Source organism: Phyllobates terribilis, unplaced genomic scaffold (assembly GCF_046119375.1).
Source record: "Phyllobates terribilis strain yellow unplaced genomic scaffold, ASM4611937v1 Scaffold_4__5_contigs__length_816908805, whole genome shotgun sequence".
Taxonomy (NCBI): domain Eukaryota; kingdom Metazoa; phylum Chordata; class Amphibia; order Anura; family Dendrobatidae; genus Phyllobates; species Phyllobates terribilis.
Window position 1 is genome coordinate 229,305,655 of NW_027362764.1, and position 19,968 is coordinate 229,325,622.

Here is a 19,968-nt window from a genome sequence, read left to right on the forward strand (position 1 = left end):
GCGATCCTAGTAACACTAACAATATTGCTGTCGTTTAATGTTCTGCCATCACTAGGATCTGTCACAACAGTCCGATCAGCGGTGGTCTGTGCTATATGCATGACACCCAGATAATCCACATGGCATGGCTGTAGCTGAGAGCACCATGATTACAATATGTAGGAAACAACTCGCCACTCCCAGTTACTAATTGTGCATCAATAGTTACATTTTTTGCAATACAAAATTTCAGTCTTAAAAACTAGACCACTTCCAAACATACAGATTGCAAAAGAAAGGGAAAGTGGAAGGCGCAATGGTGTGTAAGCAATGAGACTAGTATCGCTAGGACCAGCGTTGTAATGGTACATGTCATGAGGGTATATGGCCGCACGATGTCTATGAGCGTCCTCCGGTCTGTGTGCCGGAAGTGAAGTGACACTACTGATTCACCATTACTAATGCCAGGACACCTGAATAATGGATGGGACGCCATCACTGTCAGGCTGGTGGGGATTACCACAGAAGCAGAGCTGCATAAGGAGGGATTCATAAGAATATTGCTTATTTCTATTTTACAATAAATTTTACCAAAACAATAATAAATCTTCTAAGCCTTACCACGTTTTCTGATGTTAAAAGATATACCGTCGTTTTTTTACTACTTTTATTACATTTTACAAAATGGCTAAAAAACAAACACCAACAAGAAGAGGAAACAAAACACAAAGGTACGACATCAAATATATCCAAATCAGATTGCACAAAAGAATGAGGAAGGTTATAGCAGAGCATGCTGGGAACTGACATGGTTATGTAGGTACGACTTACATGCTGCGTTAATTCACCCAGGAACAGGACAGACATACCTGCAAGCCTGGACTCCCTCAGCTACACTGTATAAGCAATCATACGGGAAGGAGCAAAGTCCTGGATTAGGAAATGCCGACCTCCACACAGTCAGTGACATGTCACCACGTCACTGAGCAAATACAGAAGGCAGCCATAATATAATAGTCATTAATAACCATCCTGAAAGCACGCACACTGCAGCGTTCCCATTCATTTCAGCGCTGGAGTGAAGGCATTACTGCAAGTTCCCTGGCCCTAGTCTTACACTTACCGGCTACCGTCTTCAGTAGTGTTGGGCTTGTTACAAGGCGTTATCCGGGCACGCTCATGTGCTAACCGAGTGTCTTCAGCGTGCTCATAAAATATGTTTGCATCGCCGTGGCTGCATGTTTCGCGGCTATTAGACAGCCGCAACACATGCAGGGATGTGTGCCGCACTATATAGTGCAAAGTATTCAGAAAGTCTGTAGACAAGGGGTTAACGGAATTCATTTTATTTACACACTTATTTCCTTTCTTTCAGATCATGTCTGTCTCTGCTATTTCTTGTCGTGTCTAAGCAGCTCCGTTTCTTTTTGTTATATCTGTGGCCTCTTTCACCATTCTCAGTCAAAGGACGTACATCAATACATTTGTCAGGCAAGCTGGTTTGGCATATTTCTAAGTAAAACATGGTGATCAAGAGAAGTCTTGGGCCCCTCACAAGGTGTGCCAGCAGTGTGTCGAGTTTACGGATGTGGACAAAGGGGACACGTGATAAGATGACATTTGGTATACCTGTGGTTTGGTGAGAGCCAAGAGAGAATTCCAGCGACTGTTACTGTTGGAAAGTGAAAACCTCAGGATATAGCAAGAAAAATAAATATAAAATATAGAGTATCCTAGTCTACCATCAGCTATACGTCCAGCGCCTCATTCATCCGAAATCCCAGTGCCAGCTTTCCTTGAACTACTCTCTTTTCAAGAATAGCATTATGGTGAAGAACAAAGTGACAGTAATGATGAAGATTTTGAAATTGAAGATGTCTCAGTTCGTAAGGGATTTCACCAGCATGAGGTGAATGACTGTCAAAAAAGGCTTCAGAACTCCTAGCATCAAGACTGTGAGAAAATCTTGCTCGAAAAAGGAGCAAAGGTATTCTACTTATGATCCAGAGAAAGTGCATTTCTTTGGTAGTTTAGAAGTAACAGTGGCTTTGTACATTGCCATAACAGACATGGCTTCATTGAGGAATTGGGAATTACACTCAAATGAATGGCAATGGTTCATCGATAGCTCAATGCAGAGCTTAAACTGTATCCTCCTCCACAATAGCAATTTTTTTTGGTGCAGTCCCAATTGGATCATCTGTGAGAAGCAACACTCCAGAAAAGCTGTAAGACTCAATTTTTACCTTAGCTGCTACCTAACTTTACTACTTGCACACAATTTGACTTACAGTAACAATATATCATTTGAATGAACAAAATAGCATTAAATAAACATTACATTCAGGTTACTTTTTGCATTATTTTCCATTGTATGTACATTTTGTATGGTTTTGTAGACAAAGGGACGGTATCCTGTAGCTTAAAAACATGTTGTGATAAAAAAAAAAACTGGGGTCACTTTTGGATTCAGTAGCCAAATATTAAAATCACAAACAAGTGTCAGATTTAACTCAACAAAAATTATGTTCCCCAGTGTAATTATTCTCAATACCTCTGAAATTGCCACTAGCGTTTTCTCTATAGGACATCCTCCAATCATGACCCGTTTGGGGTAAGTGAGGACACAGTTCTACGTGACTTGCAGAGCATTTGCTGGGAAATCCTGGATTATGGCTTGGATTTTTTTTCTTAATAATAGCATGTAACCACAAGAGGGCAGCAATCAGCTATGTTAGAAATCATTACAGAGCACTAAATTTTCTAATCCACTTTTTTTAAGACATTTATAATCTAGGGATTCACAAATTAATGTAGATTTCAAGATTAAATCAGCAAATTATATAATCGAATCATTCAATAATTAATTTTTCAGGCAATGGGCTTTTACGTGCAAATGACTCCTAAAAGCTAACAAGGAATAGATGTAAAAGGAAGGAGTTATCTGTTCTTAGGCTATGTGCCCATGATAAAGAAATGCTCCGGATTTTTCCTGAGCATTTCTGCATCGCCCCCTGGCAGAAAAAACGCATACAGTGTGATTTTCTTGAACTGTAACACACTGTAAAGCCCATGGAAGAAAACTTTCAAAAATAAATGGTAGAGTTTTATTTTAAGGCTATGCGCCCACGATGAGTTTTGGGTGAGTTTTTGACGAGCAAACATTGTGTGACTTTTGGTGTTTTCACACCACTTTGGATCAGCTGCGCCAAAATGCGCAGAGCTGGGGAGGAGCAGGGGCGGGGGAATGGTTACTCTCTGTCGAAATCATCAAACCATAAGCCGTTTTCTATTGCTGCGCAGAGCACGAATGAGCCTGCCATTTAATAGAAGCACCAAATTCATTAAGTGGCGTGCACCTCGTGATGAATCACCAGTCTTGATGAATTGGCCCCACCATCTACTTAGTATCAGTGTGCTGGTAGACTGATCAATGGGAACATTAACCCTTGGTTTCACAGCCAGCTTTAGCCTTTATGATAGACCTTTTTTTTTCTTCACTTTACTATGATCACCTTCCAGGAGAGGACCCATAACTTATTTTACGTTTTTGACGATAAATCACATGAGAGCTTGTTTTTTTTTTCGGGGTCAGGGATTGTTTGTTAGTGGCATCATTTTGAGCTACATATAACTTATTAAATCTTTATGGGAAGGTATATGAATAAAATTCTGCCACTTTTTTGCATTTTAAATTTGATGCTGTTCAACTGTAGGTCAGTACGAATATTGCCATACCCAATTTATATAGTTTTATTTATGTCTTACTTATTTATGTATTACTTTTGTACAATTAATACACTGTTTGAAAAAAAAAACAAACATTTGTTTTGGGGTCACGATATTCTGAGAGCCATGAGCGGATGTAACATCCCTGGCGGCGTGCTTGCATGACTTACCACCTCCCACCATGCAAGACCGCAATCTTACCTATCAGGCCAGGCTGCACACTTTGCTCCAGTACCTGCTGTTTGTATGTCTCTTGTCTGGTGGCTTAAGGCGGCGGCGCTGTTGCTTCCTGATTCTTAAAGCTGCAGTGTGCGCAGTCCTAATGCGTTCCCAGCCTATTGCTGTGAGTCACTGGATACTTAAACCCCCTCCACCCAGTAGGAGGTGCCTGAGCAACACTTCCATTCAGTGTGTTCTGTGCAACTGAGTTGCCAGGTCTTTTCCTGTATCTTGTCTGTTCCGCCACCCTGGGGGCTGTATACCCAGGCCTGTTGCCTGTATCTGCGACTTCTAGTCTGTTTCCGCCACCCTGGGGGCTGAGTTCCCAGGCTCGTTCCTGTATCTTGTTCCTGGTTCAGTTCCTGTCTGAACAGTGTCCTAGCCCGTTACCTGTTTGTCTCTATGTCCAAACCTTCCCTTTTCCTGCAGTGTCTGAACCTGCACCTAACTCCAACTCATTGTCTCTGTACTTCTGTTTGTGAGTTTTGTGTCCACTCGCTACTTCATTGTGAGTACCTTGTGTGTATCTGGTTCTGCTTGTCCAGTTTCCCTGCCTCCGTATCTACCTCCTGTGTTCTAACTATCTTCCTGTATTTTCCAGTCTGTTCCATGTGAACAGAGCCCTGTCCTGTCTGCCTGCACCTTCTGTTCCGCTCTGCTCTGCTTGTTCACCGCACCTGCGGTTCCGCTCTGCTCTGCTTGTTCACCACACCTGCGGTTCTGCTCTGCTCTGCTTGTTCACCGCACCTGCGGTTTCGCTCTGTTCTGCTTGTTCACCGCACCTGCGGTTCCGCTCTGCTCTGCTTGTTCACCGCACCTGCGGTTCCGCTCTGCTCTGCTTGTTCACCGCACCTGCGGTTCCGCTCTGCTCTGCTTGTTCACCGCACCTGCGGTTCCGCTCTGCTCTGCTTGTTCACCGCACCTGCGGTTCCGCTCTGCTCTGCTTGTTCACCGCACCTGCGGTTCCGCTCTGCTCTGCTTGTTCACCGCACCTGCGGTTTCGCCCTGCTCTGCTGTCCACCGCACCTGCGGCTCCGTTCCTGTGTCCCAGTCTGTACTGGTCCCTATCCTGCCTGCGTTCCTACCTGCCAGTACCCGCCAGTCTGCATGCCAGCCGTGCCTGCCAGTGCCCACCTATCTGCATGCCAGCCGTGCCTGCCAGTGCTCACCTGTCTGCATACCAGCCGTGCCAACCAATACCCACCTGTCTTCATACCAGCCGTGCCTGCCAGTAACCACCTGTCTGTATGCCAGCCTAACCTGCCTGTTCCTGCATTCCCCGGTGTGGGTCAACAGCTGTGACCGGGGTCTGACCTGGAGTAGCACCTGGTCCCTCTGCTAGGTTCCTCCCTGGTTCACGGAGTCGACTGAGCCGCCGTGTGACCTTGGTCGGACCGAGTTGATACTTAGTTACGCCCCTCCAGGCACTCCTCGGTTCATGGTCCAGTGGGATCACTAACCACGCTCACGCCAGTCAGTCCGGGCGTGTGCGTAACAGCGGAGCTGTACAATGGCTTATTTTTTGCATGACAGGATGTAGTTTTGGTTGGCACCATTTTTGAAAAAATATATATAACTTTTTGTTCACATTATTTTTTTAAGGCAACATTAACAACACAGCAATTATCGCATATTTCAATCATTTATTTTTTTTTAATGCCATTCAGATGAAAAACTCTATAGTTTTATTGTACGAGTCTTTACTAATACGTCGATACTAAACGAGTCTTTTTTTCAGAGGGTTATTTGTGTCATACATAAACAATCTTTTATATGAAATCTGTGATTTCAATGCTTTTTGCATATATTTTATTTTTACCAACCTGTCGGCACCACGCGATCGTGTTGTGGGGCGGTGATGGTCTTACAAAGGGAATGGTCTGCCTTTGTCAAACTGCTCACATTCTGCTGTGACTACTGACAGCGGACTCTTTGAGGTTAGGGTGTTGGGATTGGAGCGATGTCCAGTCTCAGAACAAGCAGCTGGATAACAGCTGTCTCCTGCTGCAGATGGCACGGACATAACTGTGGTAAATCTTCTACAATCTGGATGTACAGCTTTGTCAATTTGCAGGAAAAGGTTAGAAAACGTCATAGTGCTCAAATGAACGTCAGTGCCCCTTCAATAAGCTAACCGTCAAGGGTGTGGAGAGTCAGGTCTCCATCGATATATTATTGATGACCTTTGTGTACTAAACTTGGAAAACACTTTTAAGGCAATGTGCACACGTTGAGTATTTGGATGCAGAAATTTCCGCATCTCTTGCCAGGATAAATGTGCGTTTTTCCGGTGTTTTGATGCGCTTTTTGAGTGCGTTTTTGGACAGCAATGAATGCTATAGAGATAGATAATAGATATAGACAGACAGACATATAATTGCACAAATCCACCCTCCCCCCGACATATTGTTAAATTGAACCCTATGGAGCTTATTGGACAGCTTTTTATGATTAAATAAATAAATGAGAAAACCGAAAAGGGGTCACTCCCATTTTTTTGTAATCAGCAAAGCTAAAGCAGACAGCTGAGAGATGATATTATTAGTCTGAAAATGTCCATGGTTATTGGGCCCTTCCCAGCCTAAAAATACCAGCCCACAGCCACCCCAGGAGCGGCGCATCACATTAGAGGAGTCAATTCTGGTGCTTTGCCTTGGCTCTTCCCGATTGCCCTGGCGCGTTGGCAATCGGGGTAATGGTGCTTAGAGTGGATATCAGCTGTGAATTGTCCAAAAACATAGCTGACATCAAGCCCTGGTGTTGGTAATGGAGAGCTCCATTACTAACCCAGTAAGTGAAAAAAAAACACACACACAAAAAATCCTTATAGAAATAAACACTCCCCCGGTTCACCAATTTCTTAAAAAAGTTCCCACGCAGATCCACTGAGTCACGGACTCACTCTGAAGAGTGATGACGTCAGTAACGTTACAGCTCTTCAGACGTTCCTGGTTACTCAACGCTCTAAACTACATCAGATTTGCTGGACTATGTCGGACATGCATGGGAACTTTTCTTTTTAATAAATTGTTGAAGGAGGGACAGTTTCTTGTGTTTATTTCTCTCTGTATGTTTTTCAGGTTTCCATTTGTAGGCTACGGCGGACCTGTGAGGGAACTTTTTTTTTTTTTTAAGAAATTGGAGAACGAGGGAAAGTGTCGGATGAGAGTTTATTTCAATAAAGGTTTTTTTGTGTGTGTTTTTATTTTTTCTTATTGGGCTAGTAATGGGGGTGTCTCACACCTCTCCATTACTGGCACCAGGGCTTGATATTAGCTGTGATTTTGGATAATTCACAGCTGATATTAACCCCAAGCACCATTACCCCAATTGCCAACGCATCAGGGCAATCGGGAAGAGCCAAGGCAAATCTATTGTGATGCGCCACTTCTGGGGTGGCTGTGGGCTGGTATTTTAAGGCTGGGAAGGGCCCAATAACCATGGACCTTTCCAGCCTGATAATATCAGCTCTGTTCTTTACCTTTGCTGGTTACAGAAAAATGATGGGGCCCCCATGTCGTTGTTTTTACATTTATTGATTTATTTAATCATAAAAAGCTGTACAATAAGCTTCACAGGGTGCAATTTTATTATATGTCAGGGAGTTGTGCAATTATAGTTCTGTCTATATGTCTATCTATTATCTATTTCTAAAGCATTCACTGCTGTCTAAAAACGCAACAAAAACGCAGCAATCATTTTTATACCTGCGTTTTTTATGGTGTTTTTGACTGACTTCATTGAAATCAGTGGGTGAAAAAAACACTGAAAGAATTAACATGCTGCAGACTTGAATCTGCTCCAATTCTGCAAGTCACAAATAAGCAACGTGTGACACTTCAGGATTCTCTGTCACTTTGCTGGCATCAAGATTCGGGAAATGATAGCGATGCCCTGTCTGCAAAAAGGGCAACTGATACATGAGCTTAGTCCTGTGCCCGGTGACTAGAAGCATTACTCAACATTTCACACTTCCCTTTCATGTCAAAGGTCGAGGCTTGCCCAGTCATGGTGGCTTCATCACAAGAACGCCAGCTTTCAAGGAAAAAGACTGCGGCACAACTGCATTAATGGACAAACCAAAATAAGGAGTTCTAAAAAGAACACATCCAAACTGTTGGAATACTACTTATGAACGGATTAGTCTTGTATATATATCAATCACCACAGCATGAAGAATCCAGCAAACAACTCCTGAATGCCTTTAACACCTGTAAACCTGCAGTGACACCATCATTTTCAGGTTTTCAGTAGGGATAAGATGGAGAAGCACAGTGGCTCAGTGGTTAGCACTGTAGCCTTGCAGCACTGGGAAGAGTTTGTATGTTCTCTCCGTGTTTGTGTGGGTTTCCTCTAAGTACTCAGTTCAAGTAGCTTTTCAGAATAAGCGGTGGTGTGTACATGAGGAATAATACCATCTCTTACATGAATTGTATCCTGAATATTAACCAGTTTTCCCCTCTGCAGACTATCTCTGCTTTGCGGTTGACACTGAACTGGTGGGATACTACTATGATGTGTCCCAAACATATCACACATAGATTGATTTCTGCTAAGAAACGTTTACACTGAGACAAGGAGAAGCAGCATTGAGGACGCTATACAGCAGAGCTGAGCTGTTTGGATGTGAATCAGCTCTGGGATGAGGTAAAACATAACTTGTTAGAAAGCTCAGCAGGATCTTTCAGTGTCTTCCTCTGCCTGTTTCCTCACTCCTACGCCTCTTAACCTCTCCATATAATGAGCTGCCTTACATGCAGATATGAGCACTTTTTTCAGTGTGTAAAAAGTTCAGGAGTCTGGGGGGCAGTGAAAGAAGTGTCTGAGGCTATGTGCCCACGATCAGGATATAGCAGTGTTTTGGAAGCATCATATTTTCACTGATTGCAAAACGCTGCGTTCTAATTATGCAGGTAAATCCGCATATGTTCATTGAACAATGCGGATTTACCGCATCCAATACATTCTCTATTGGGGAAATTTCAGTTGCGGGGGCTAGCGTCTTTGCAACAGAAATTGACATGCTGCGGCTCGTAAAGCCGCGCCACGGGTGAGTTTACACGGAGTCAAATAGAAGCACAGTGGTCGTGGGAGTTCTATAAATCCCATCCACTGAGCTTGTATCGTAGAACGCAGCGTTTTGGACGCAGCGCAGGTGAGCTACTGTACATCCAAAACGCTGCTATTCCTGATCGTGGGAACGTACCCTTATGAGTTGGGAAGGAAGCAGATTTCTCTCATAAGATATATTACAATCTTTCATAAATTTGTGTGTACCACTGATTTATGTAAACTTTTTGAAATTACAGCTCCATTTTAAATTTATAGGGGACCTGACAGCTGATTCATGCTGCCCAAAGCAAGGGCCTGAATCTGGCACTGCAGTAGTGTATGTTTACTCTGAAACGCTGTGGAGTTTCAGAGAAAAACTCTGAAAAGCCGGCCAAGGACTAAGCATCTCGGATGACTAGTGCATGGCAGGTCCCAGCGGCTTCTCCCTGTTCCGCTTTCCTACACTGATAGGTCTCTTCCTATTTGTGTGTAGATACCTGTCAGTCATGGGGAACAGGGTAAGGAGAAACATTTTGGATTTAACTCAGACTAGTCAAAGAAGCATAAACCCAGGTCGGCCTTTTAAAACACATGTGGCTGTGGTAACACAGCCAGTGTCTGATTAATGCTGCCCATGGTTCGGACAGTATGAAACCGCAATCAGGCTCTCTTTAAAAGGGGTTGTTCGCTCTAAAATGAAAAGTCTGCAGTCACTGTCACTCTGTGTGACTGCAGACTTCCGAATCCCCCCAGCGCACGCACTGTGCACTGTGGGGATTCGCCGGGAATGGCGGTGATGTATGCATACTCCTGGCCAGAGCCCAACTAGTGTTGGAGCAAGGCCGCACCCACTGGACGGGTCGTTCACTGGAGCATGCATAATGCATACCATCACCACCATGACATCAAAATGCCAGAAGTACGGTTTTTTTGCCCGCCGCAACATTGCAAGAGAATGCAATAACAGGTGATCAAAACATCATATCTAGTCCAAAATGGTATTAATAAAAACGTCAGCTCAGGGCGCAAAAAATAAGCCCTCGCCAAGCTCCAGATCCCAAAAAATGGAGACGGTACAGGTCTTGGAAAATGGTGATTTTTTTTTCTTCAAAATTTTGGAATTTTTTTTCACCATTTAAATAAAAAATAACCTATACATGTTTGGTATCTGCAAACTCGTAATGACCTGGAGAATCATAGAGGCGGGTCAGTTTTAGCATTTAGTGAATAATGTAAATCTAAAAACACAAAATCAATTTCCCTGACTCCCGACTCCACAGCCCGGCCTCACTACTGAGCGTGTATATAAAGTGCAGCACAGATTCATCTCAACTAAAAGCCGAGATCCTTAGATCAGGAACAGAACAGACATTTATAGAACATCTCATAATTTTGCCTAATTCTTCTGAAAACATTTACAGCATCTCCTGCATTGTACTACTGAACCAATTTATTATATATTTTAGGAGTCGGAGTCAGTCAATTTTATATCGACTCCAACTCCGACTGCTACTCCACCAAAATGGACATCGACTCCGACGCCACAGCCCTGTTAAATATTCTCGTTCACCTGAGGTCAGCACTATTACAAAGGGGTCGTGGCATCAGAAACGTTACGTGTTGCTGCAAATGTCACTGCTGACTAGTGATGTATCATCTTTTGTGCTGTTCTAATGTACCAGTTACATGATAGATATCTTGAAATCGGGAAAATTAATGCAGTGTAAACTGTGGTGAACAAAAAAAAAGAGAATGCATGATACGTGAAAAAAGAAAGTGATATATAGCGGGTGGAATAAGTATTGAACACGACTACAATTTTGTAAGTAAATATATTTCTAAAGGAGCTATTGACATGAAATTCTCAACAGATGTTGGTAGCAACCCATCCAATCCACACAGGCAAAGAAATCAAACCACAGATGTCCATAAATTACGTGTAATAATTAAAAATGACACAGTGAAAAAGTATTGAACACATGAAGAAAGAGTGGTTTAAAAAGTTATGACACTAGTCAAAATATATCAGTAATTAGAAAGCAATCCTGCCACTTCGTAAAAAATAATATCAGCTGGTTCACCTGATGGTCTATAAAAAGGTGTCTCATTACCAAGGTGCCACACAAGAAACATCTATATCATGATGGGTAAAACCAGTGAGCTGTTTCATGACCTTCGCAACCTTATTGTTGCAAAACATACTTATGGCATTGGTTATTTTGGTTATAGAAGAATTTCTAAACTACTGACTGTTCCAGCGAGCACTGTTGGGGCCATAATCCGGAAGTGAAAAGAACAACATTTCACCATACAACGGCCACGACCAGGTGCTCCAAGCAAGATTTCGGACAGAGGAGAGAAAAGAATTATCAGAAGAGATTTCCATGAGCCAAAAACCACCTATGGAGAGCTACAGAAAGACCTGGAATCAGCATGTACAATTGTTGCAAAGAAAACAATAAAATAATGCACTCAACCTCCATGGCCTGCATGCACGCTCACCACGTAAGACTCCACTGCAGAATAAAAAGCATGTTCAAAGGAGTTTAAAGTTTGCTCAACAACATTTAGACAAGCCTAAGAAATATTGGGAGAATATAGTCTGGTCAGATGAGACCAAAATTGAACTCTTTGGATGCCATAGTACACACCATGTTAAGAGGCCAAAAGGTGTTACATATCACCCCAAATACACCATACCAACAATGAAGTTTGGAGGTGGAAACATCATGGGGTGGGGCTGTTTTTCAGAATATGGCACTGGCAAACTTCATATAATTGAAGGAAGAATGAATGGACAAATGTACCGATACATTCTTGTAAAACATCTGCTGCCATCTACCAGGATAATTGGATGATGAAGATGAAATGAGGGTGGACATTTCAGCAAGACAATAATCCCAAACACACAGCCAAGAAAACTCTCAATTGGTTTCAGAGAAAGAAAATAAAGCTGCTAAAATGGCCCAGCAAATCACCTGACCTGGATCCAATAGAAAATTTATGGAAGGAACTCAAGTTTAGAGTTCATAGAAGGAGCCCAAAGAACTTTCAGGATTTGAAGAGTGTTTGTGTGGAAGAATGTTCCAAAATCACACCTGAGCAATGCAAGTGGCAAGTTTCTCAATATAGGAGGGGTCTTGAAGCTGTCATCTCCAACAAAGGCTTTTGTACAAAGTATTAATTACATTTCAGTAAGCGTGTTCAATACTTTTTCCGTGTGTAATTTTCCATTATTACAAATAACTTAATTTATGAACATCTATGGTTTCATCTCTTTGCCTGTGTGGATTGGAAGGGTTGTTATCAATATCTAGTGAGAATTTTATGTCAATAACACCTTTAGAAAATTGGTGACAGTACTCAATTCTTATTTCACCAGCTGCATATATGTATTTGATGAGGTTATCAGTTTATTTATTGGGTTGGCCACTACATAATAAGTTTCTTTCATTTGAACTAACTGTCATAGATATGCTCCTTTGTAAATACCTTGGTGTCCCAAATTTTTCTGTGACCTGAGCTGCTCTGCCGGTCACATGATGCCTGGTGGAGAATCCTCTTAGTTCCTGTGACGTCACATCCGATTCTGGCTCTGGAATCTGACGTGACATCACATCACATCACATCCATCCATTCCTTTACAGTAGAACAGGTTTAGTAAGTGAGTGTGCATAGATGGATAAGGTTTATTGTCAGGGTTGGTGTTCTGGTGCTTTGTGTTACTTTTATGCCTTCTATGCACTGTATCAAGGACTTGCCGGCAGCTGTCTCCTGGGGAGATAGTGCTGAGGCTGTGAGAGTGTGTGAAGGTGAGGCTGGAAGAGGAGTGGAAGAAGTTTAGGCTGAGTTACAGGTCTGTGCTCACTGCTGGTTTGCAGCCCAGCACAAGTGATCATGGGAAATGTGGTCAGAAGGAAGCAGGGAATTCTGAAGAGGAAGTGATGGCTGTGAAAACAGAGTTGACGCCAGGGGAAAGGAAGAGAAGCAGAAAAGTATATAACATGAAAATTGGCAGAAACAGTATCCAGAGTAGTGGACAACCTCTTTAAGCAAGTTTGTGACAGTGACCTTACTTACCTTCTATTAATAAATGGAGGTGGAGTTGAATATTAATCTGTCACATGAATTGAAATGCTGGGATAGTACACTTTGTGGCTGACATTATGACGAGTTGGTGGCTTTTAAAAATCCTGAGAGCACTTAGTGGTCACGTTTGGTGATGACGTGTCCTAGCATAAGAATCCATTTACACAGCCGATGTGCAGCACTAAACAGCCGCCGACCAGCAAACAAGATTAAATTGCCTAAAGAAGCAGACTGCGCTTCAGATACTACTGACATATCTGTAATAGTCTGCTCAGTGTGCACAGGCTGCCATTGTTCTCAGCAGGGCAAGTCCTGTTTACAAAAGGATCAAAAGCTGCCAAAAACAATATGCAGCACAAAAGATCATTTCACCCGACGAACGAACCTTCAGGTGATCAGCAACTTGTTTAGACTAAGATTTTTGTGAAATGATGGTCTATAATTTGCCTAATAAAAAAAATATATAAAAATGGCAATACAGTAGTATTTGTACTGGAAGCAATGCATCTGGTGAGGAATTTTTAGGGAACTGTGAAAATATGGTTTCCTAATGTAGTACAGCTAAACAATGTCTATCGGGAAAGACAGTATACCTAATGCAAGACGGACCTACAAGGGAGATAAAAGGCAGTTCACTTTCATTCTCCTTTTCCTATCAGATACGAACTCAAATATGTTAAGTAATCACCAACAATTTTTAGTACATTTGTTTATAAAGTCTTTTCAATGTCATGAGAAGGGCATGTGGCAAACTGTGTCCCAACCTCGAGGTCTCAGACAAGTTACACACCTGTAATGGTGCCGGCATCTCTGTATTCTCTCGGACCCAGAGCATCTTCAGGTCCCGCGGCTTCGCTTACATAGTGCTCTTCATCAATGCCTGCAGCACAGGCTAGGACTGCATGGTCGCTTACTAGTGGAATGGGCACGATGACGGCCGAGGTGTCGTGTTGCACAGCTGTGGGGTCCAGCTTGGCAGGTTTCACGGAAATGTGCAAACTGCCATTGATTGAAGCAGTGCTGGTGACGTGATCTAGTAGTCCATAGGTTTTCCCAGTGTGTGATTACTAATGTCATAGACAGATAGCTGTAGAGAAAAAAAAAAGCATTTGTTAAAGTAGAAGTGTTTCCTATTTGTTACACGTAACAGAGAACATGTACAGAATGTGGGATGTTACATTTAATAAATAAACTTTTATTTTTTATTTTAGTAATTTTGCTCAGCATGGAAAGTTATGAAACCTAGCAAATCACTTTATTAAAGGATTTTTCTTCATTACTGTAAAAAATGCATGTACATGGCTTCCAAACCCCTGCTTTTCCCCCAGTCTATCAGCCTTCTGCTGCAGTTATATCAGAATGTACTTATTTGGAGTACAGATGATGGCAGTAAAGGGGTCAGCACCTGTGTGTCACTAAGGCTGCATTCACACTATTATTTATCAATATATTTATAGATCCATGAAACTCTAATGGCCCAAATTCATCAAGAGCAGCATATTTCACGCTAGTCTTGATGAGGGAGTGGGGTGGAGTGAAAGGTGCCCCATGCCACCCCAGATCTGTTTTTGTCAAAACTTTGTGAAAGTGCCAAAAGTCGCTACATTTTTGCGCATCCTTGTTGTGCAAAATAGAGACTTTTCAAAGCTCTTTATGGCAGTTTTCTGGCGTAAAAGCCAGGGCTGTGGAGTCGGAGTCGTAGAGTCGGTGTCCATTATGGTGGAGTCGGTATAAAATGGACCGACTCGAACTCCTAAAATATATAATAAATTGGGTACAGTAGTTCAATGCAGTTTGTGGGGAATATTTTTTCATAAGAATTTGGGAAAGTTATGAAATGTCCTATAAATGTCTGTCCTATTCCTGATCTAAGGGTCTAGACTTTTAGCTGAGATGAATCTGTGCTACAGTAAATGTATCACTTAAACATGAGCCATGTATGAGGGAGTCGGAGTTGGAGTCGGTGTCCTGGAAATTGAGAAGCTGGAGTTGGAGGTTTGGCTTACTGACTCCACAGCCCTGGTAAAAGCTCTGATGAATTGGGACCTATGAGATCGTGTGCTGTCTGATTAAAGAAAAATTGTGCAGCACATAGATGTGTGAATGTAGCCTCACATAGGCTACACAGACATCACATACACACGTGGACAAAATTGTTGGTACCCCTCGTTTAATGAAAGAAAAATCCACAATGGTCACAGAAATACCTTTAATCTGACAAAAGTAATAATAAATTAAAAATCTATGAAAATGAACAAACGAAAGTCAGACATTGCTTTTCAACCCTGCTTCTACAGAATTTAAAAAAAATTAAACTCATGAAATAGGCCTGGACAGAACTGATGGTACTCCTGAAAATAATGTGACAAAAGGGACATGTTAAATCAAGTTGTGTCCACTAATTAGCATCACAGGTGTCTACAATCTTGTAATCAGTCAGTGGGCCTGTATATAGAGCTATGGATACTCACTGTGCCGTTTGGTGACATGGTGTGTACCACACTCAACATGGACCAGAGGAAGCAAAAGGAAAGAGTTGTCTCAGGAGATTAGAAAGAAAATTATAGACAAGCATATTAAAGGTAAAGGTTATAATACCATCTCCAAACAGCTTGATGTTCCTGTGATACAGTTGCACATATTATTCAGAAATTTAAGATCCATGGGACTGTAGCCATCCTCCCAGGACGTGGCCGCAGGAGGAAAATTGATGACAAATCAAAGAGACGGATAATACGAATGGTAACAAAAGAGCCCAGGATAACTTCTAAAGAGATTAAAGGTGAACTTCAAGCTCAAGGAACATCAGTGTAATATCGCACCATCCGTCGTTGTTTGATCCAAAGTGGACGTCATGGGAGACGACCAAGGAGAACACCATTGTTGAAAAAAAAAACATAAAAAAGCCAGACTGGAATTTGCCAAACTACATGTTGACAAGCCACAAAGCTTCTGGGAGAATGTCCTATGGACAGATGAGACAAAAATGGGAAGTTTTTGACAAGGCACATCAGCTCTATGTTCACAGATGGAAAAATGAGGCATATCAAGAAACGAACACTGTCCCTACTGTGAAACATGGAGGAGGCTCTGTTATGTTCTGGGCTACTTTGCGGCATCTGGCACAGGGTGTCTTGAATCTGTGCAGGGTACAATGAAATCTCAAGACTATCAAGGGATTTTAGAGAGAAATGTGCTTCCCAGTGTCAGAAAGCTTGGTCTCAGTCGCAGGTCATGGGTCTTGCAACAGAATAATGACCCAAAACACACAGCTAAAACCACCCAAGAATGGCTAAAAGGAAAACATTGGACTATTCTGAAGAGGCCTTCTATGAGCCCTGACCTAAATCCCATTGAGCATCTTTGGAAAGAGCTGAAACATGCCGTCTGGAAAAGGCAACCTTCAAACACGAGACAACTGGAGCAGTTTTCTCATGAGGAGTGGGCCAAAATACCTGTCGAGAGGTCCAGAAGTCTCATTGACAGTTACAGGAATCGTTTGATTGCAGTGATTGCCTCAAAAGGTTGTTCAACAAAATATTAAGTTAAGAGTACCATCATTTCTGTCCAGGCCTATTTCATGAGTTTAATTTTTGTAAAAATTCTGTGAAAGCAGGGTTGAAAAGCAATGTCTGACTTTCATTTGTTCATTTTCATAGATTTTTAATTTATTATTACTTTTGTCAGATTCAAGTTATTTCTGTGGTCAGTCCACCTATTAGAGGTCCGTACTCGGACCGATTAGCACGGACGTCTAAATGAGCCCTAACACAGCGGATAAGACTGGCGGTAATTGTTCAGATAAGCATAACACTCAGAAGAGGAGACAGGAGCTGACCTTTCACTGCCATCACCTGTACTCCAAATAACTAGGTTTTGTTATAAATGTAGCTGAAGGCAAGTAAGTAGACTGCAGAAAAGCAGGGGTGTGGAAGCTACTTACAGGGATTTTTTTTTTTTTTTTTTTTTTTTTACAAAAATGATGACAAATTTCCTAAAAAAATAGTTTGCAAAGTTTCATACATTTTCATGATGGGCAAAATTATTATAAAAAATTAGAGTTTAGCTACTCTATGATATAAAAAGTTCAGAATAACATCACACTTTTACATGATGCCGTGTGATGCCTGTTTTTTGGATACTGCAGCAACTGTACATGAACTTTATTGACTACTATTAAAAAGGGTTATTCTGCCATTGGTAAAAGTGTGACTTTTGAGGCCTACAGCAATTCTGAAAATAAAGGGACCACAGCAGTGATTCCGTCCTACAGTCCCTTTACGGTCTTTTCTTGTACAGCATTGCACTAACCATCCCATTTGCAGGGGACGTGCGGTGCAACATACTGTAAATGTGCATGGCTGCAGATAACACCTGCGTGGACAAAAGCCACTGTGCAGGGAAAAACAGCAGAGTCCTTTCATTCTCAGAAACATAACGTGATGGAAGAGCCTGACGATATTGCATCACCTTATGCAGGACACTGCCCATTTACACACAAATTTGTTCCATTATTAAGGTATGTCCACACAAAATTTTTGAAGTAGATTTTTCTGGATGAAAAATGCATAACCGGCTTTTAAAAAATATGATTTTCACATGGTTTTTATAAGGTCTTGGTGCAGTTTTTTAAGCAATATTAATTGTAATATGGGGTGTATCAATATGTTATGATTTGGGTGTGTTTCCGCTGCTAAAACATGGTCAAGACAACATTAAAAACCACGCAAAAATTACCGAAAATGTGCAAAAAAAATAATTGACATGAAGCCTTTTTTAAACACATATTAAAAAATGCAAGGAAAAACATGACATGTTCACTATCAAGTATGAGAACTGATTTGCATGTTCACTATAGGCACTTTCTCATTTACATGAATGGCAAAGCAGATTGTCATGCTTCTGGATTCAAACCCTTGATTCTGTGTTCGGCGTCTCTTTCCGCTGAGCCACAACTGATACACCTTTTCTTTGGGTGTTTTAGTTCTGTTATCTTTGTTTCTGTCGGTTTTGGGTAACAGGTGTTTTCATTCACTCTGTTTGTCTGCCTTATCACCTTTCGAGTGCAGCTTTAAATACCTTCCCTTACTGGCGTTTTCTGCTGGTGATTGAATGAATCCAACAAAGTCTCTTTGTTGTAGTTTGTGTTGATTGCAGTAGTTTTATGTGTGATTCCTTTACTCCTTAGGGCAGGATTCCCCAACTCCAGTCCTGAAGGCCCACCAACAGGCCATGTTTTCAGGATTTCCTTAGTATTGCTCAGGTGATAATTGCATCACCTGCACAGATAATAATCCCATCACCTGTGTAATAGTAAGGAAATCCTGAAAACATGACCTGTTGGTTGGCCTCCAGGACTAAAGTTGACGAACCCTGCCTTAGGGAACTGCTACTCTAGCGATCCTAGGTAAGGGTAAGCCGTCATGGAGTGGGGGCGCCATTACGTTATCTTAGGGTGCCAACCTCCGCAGTCAGGCAGGGACAGGCCAGGTTCAGAGAAGGGTTTTTCCTAGTCTGAACGGGGACCTGTCAGGTTTAGGCATTTGTCTTCCTGGTTTGTATGTTACCCGTGTGAATGTGCTTTGGCAGTCATAACACAGATTTTAAGCTTTTTTTTTTATGTCAATTTTAGCACAAAATTTTAGCCAAAAATAAATCACATAAAAATGCATTCATGGAGGAACAGTTGACATAAGCTTTAAAGGGAACCTGTCACCAGGAAAATGCAGTCCATACTGCAGGCAGCTTGTTATTTAGAGAGACGAGCAGACTGATAAATAGTTTTGTGGGAAAATATTCAGTCTAAATTGTGTTTTAATCATTTAATCCTTTGCTCTTCCTTGGGTTTTCGGTCCAGTGGACGGTCCTTTCAGCTTTCTCTGAATGCACAGTTATACAAGAAAGTCATCAGTCAATGATAGGACCACCAACTGGACCAATAATCCCGGAAAGAGCAGAGGCTAAATGATTAAAACCCAAGTTAGGCTGTGTGCCCACGTAGCGTTTTTCAAGCGTTTATGCTGCGGAATTTCCGCAGCGGAAACGCTTGTGAAACGCTAGGTAATCCGCACCCCATGGTCCCCAAGGGGATTCCGCATGTTCTATGCACATGCTGCGGATTTTTCCACAGCGTTTATGCTACGTACAAAAATCCGCAGCATGTCATTTAATTTTGCGGAAGCGCAGCGGAACTCCCGCCATTGACTTGCATTGAGACGCATAGAAACCGCGACTGTACATTTTTACAAGCGGCTTCTATGCGTCTCTATGTGCGGATGGTACCCAGTTCTGGAGGAGAGGAGACTCTCATCCAGACCTGGGTACCATTGTACCTGTAAAAAAAGAATAAAATAACAAATAAAGTTTATACTCACCTGTCCGGCGTCTTCTCTCTGAATGCCAGCAGCGCTGAAGGACCTTCGGTGACGTCACAGTCATGTGACCGCAGGCCCTTCACCGCTCTGTCTCGCGATATGCCGGCAGCCGGGAACCAGCCAGGAAGCAGCGCTGCAGCACTCGCCGGGGCCTCGGGGGTGAGTATAGCTTTATTTGTTTTCATTTTTACGGTTCACACTGTATAAATCCATGCTGTTTGCATGGATTTATACAGTGTGACCTAGTTGTCAAGCACTTTCCAAGTGATGCTATCGCCTGGAAAGCGCTTGTCAATCTGCATGCGGAAACGCATGTGAACCCGCATGTGGATCCGCATGTATTCTGCAGGAAAAACGCATGCACAATCTGCATGCGTTTTTTTCTGCCAGGGAGATGCAGAAATGCTGCAGAAATTTTCTGCTTCATTTCTGCATCGTGGGCACATAGCCTTATACTGAAAGTTTTCTCACAAAACAATATATCTGCTCAGCTACTCCAGCTCTAAACATGATGCCTGCAGATTGG

The 19,968-nt window shown here is 42.2% G+C and overlaps 1 protein-coding gene across 4 annotated transcripts in view; it reads right to left on the minus strand.

The window, feature by feature from the left end:
- TRAK1 (trafficking kinesin protein 1) overlaps positions 1–14,122 on the minus strand; it is a 140,614-nt gene extending 126,492 nt beyond the window's left edge. For 3 of the 4 annotated variants that reach the window (XM_073678143.1, XM_073678142.1, XM_073678140.1), the window contains exon 1: positions 13,859–14,122. The gene's annotated coding sequence lies outside the window, so the exon portion shown is untranslated. Of the gene's footprint in view, positions 1–848; positions 955–13,858 lie in introns of those variants that run through there. The other variant, XM_073678136.1, reaches the window with a different exon arrangement.
- Between the last annotated feature and the right edge of the window lie 5,846 nt (positions 14,123–19,968).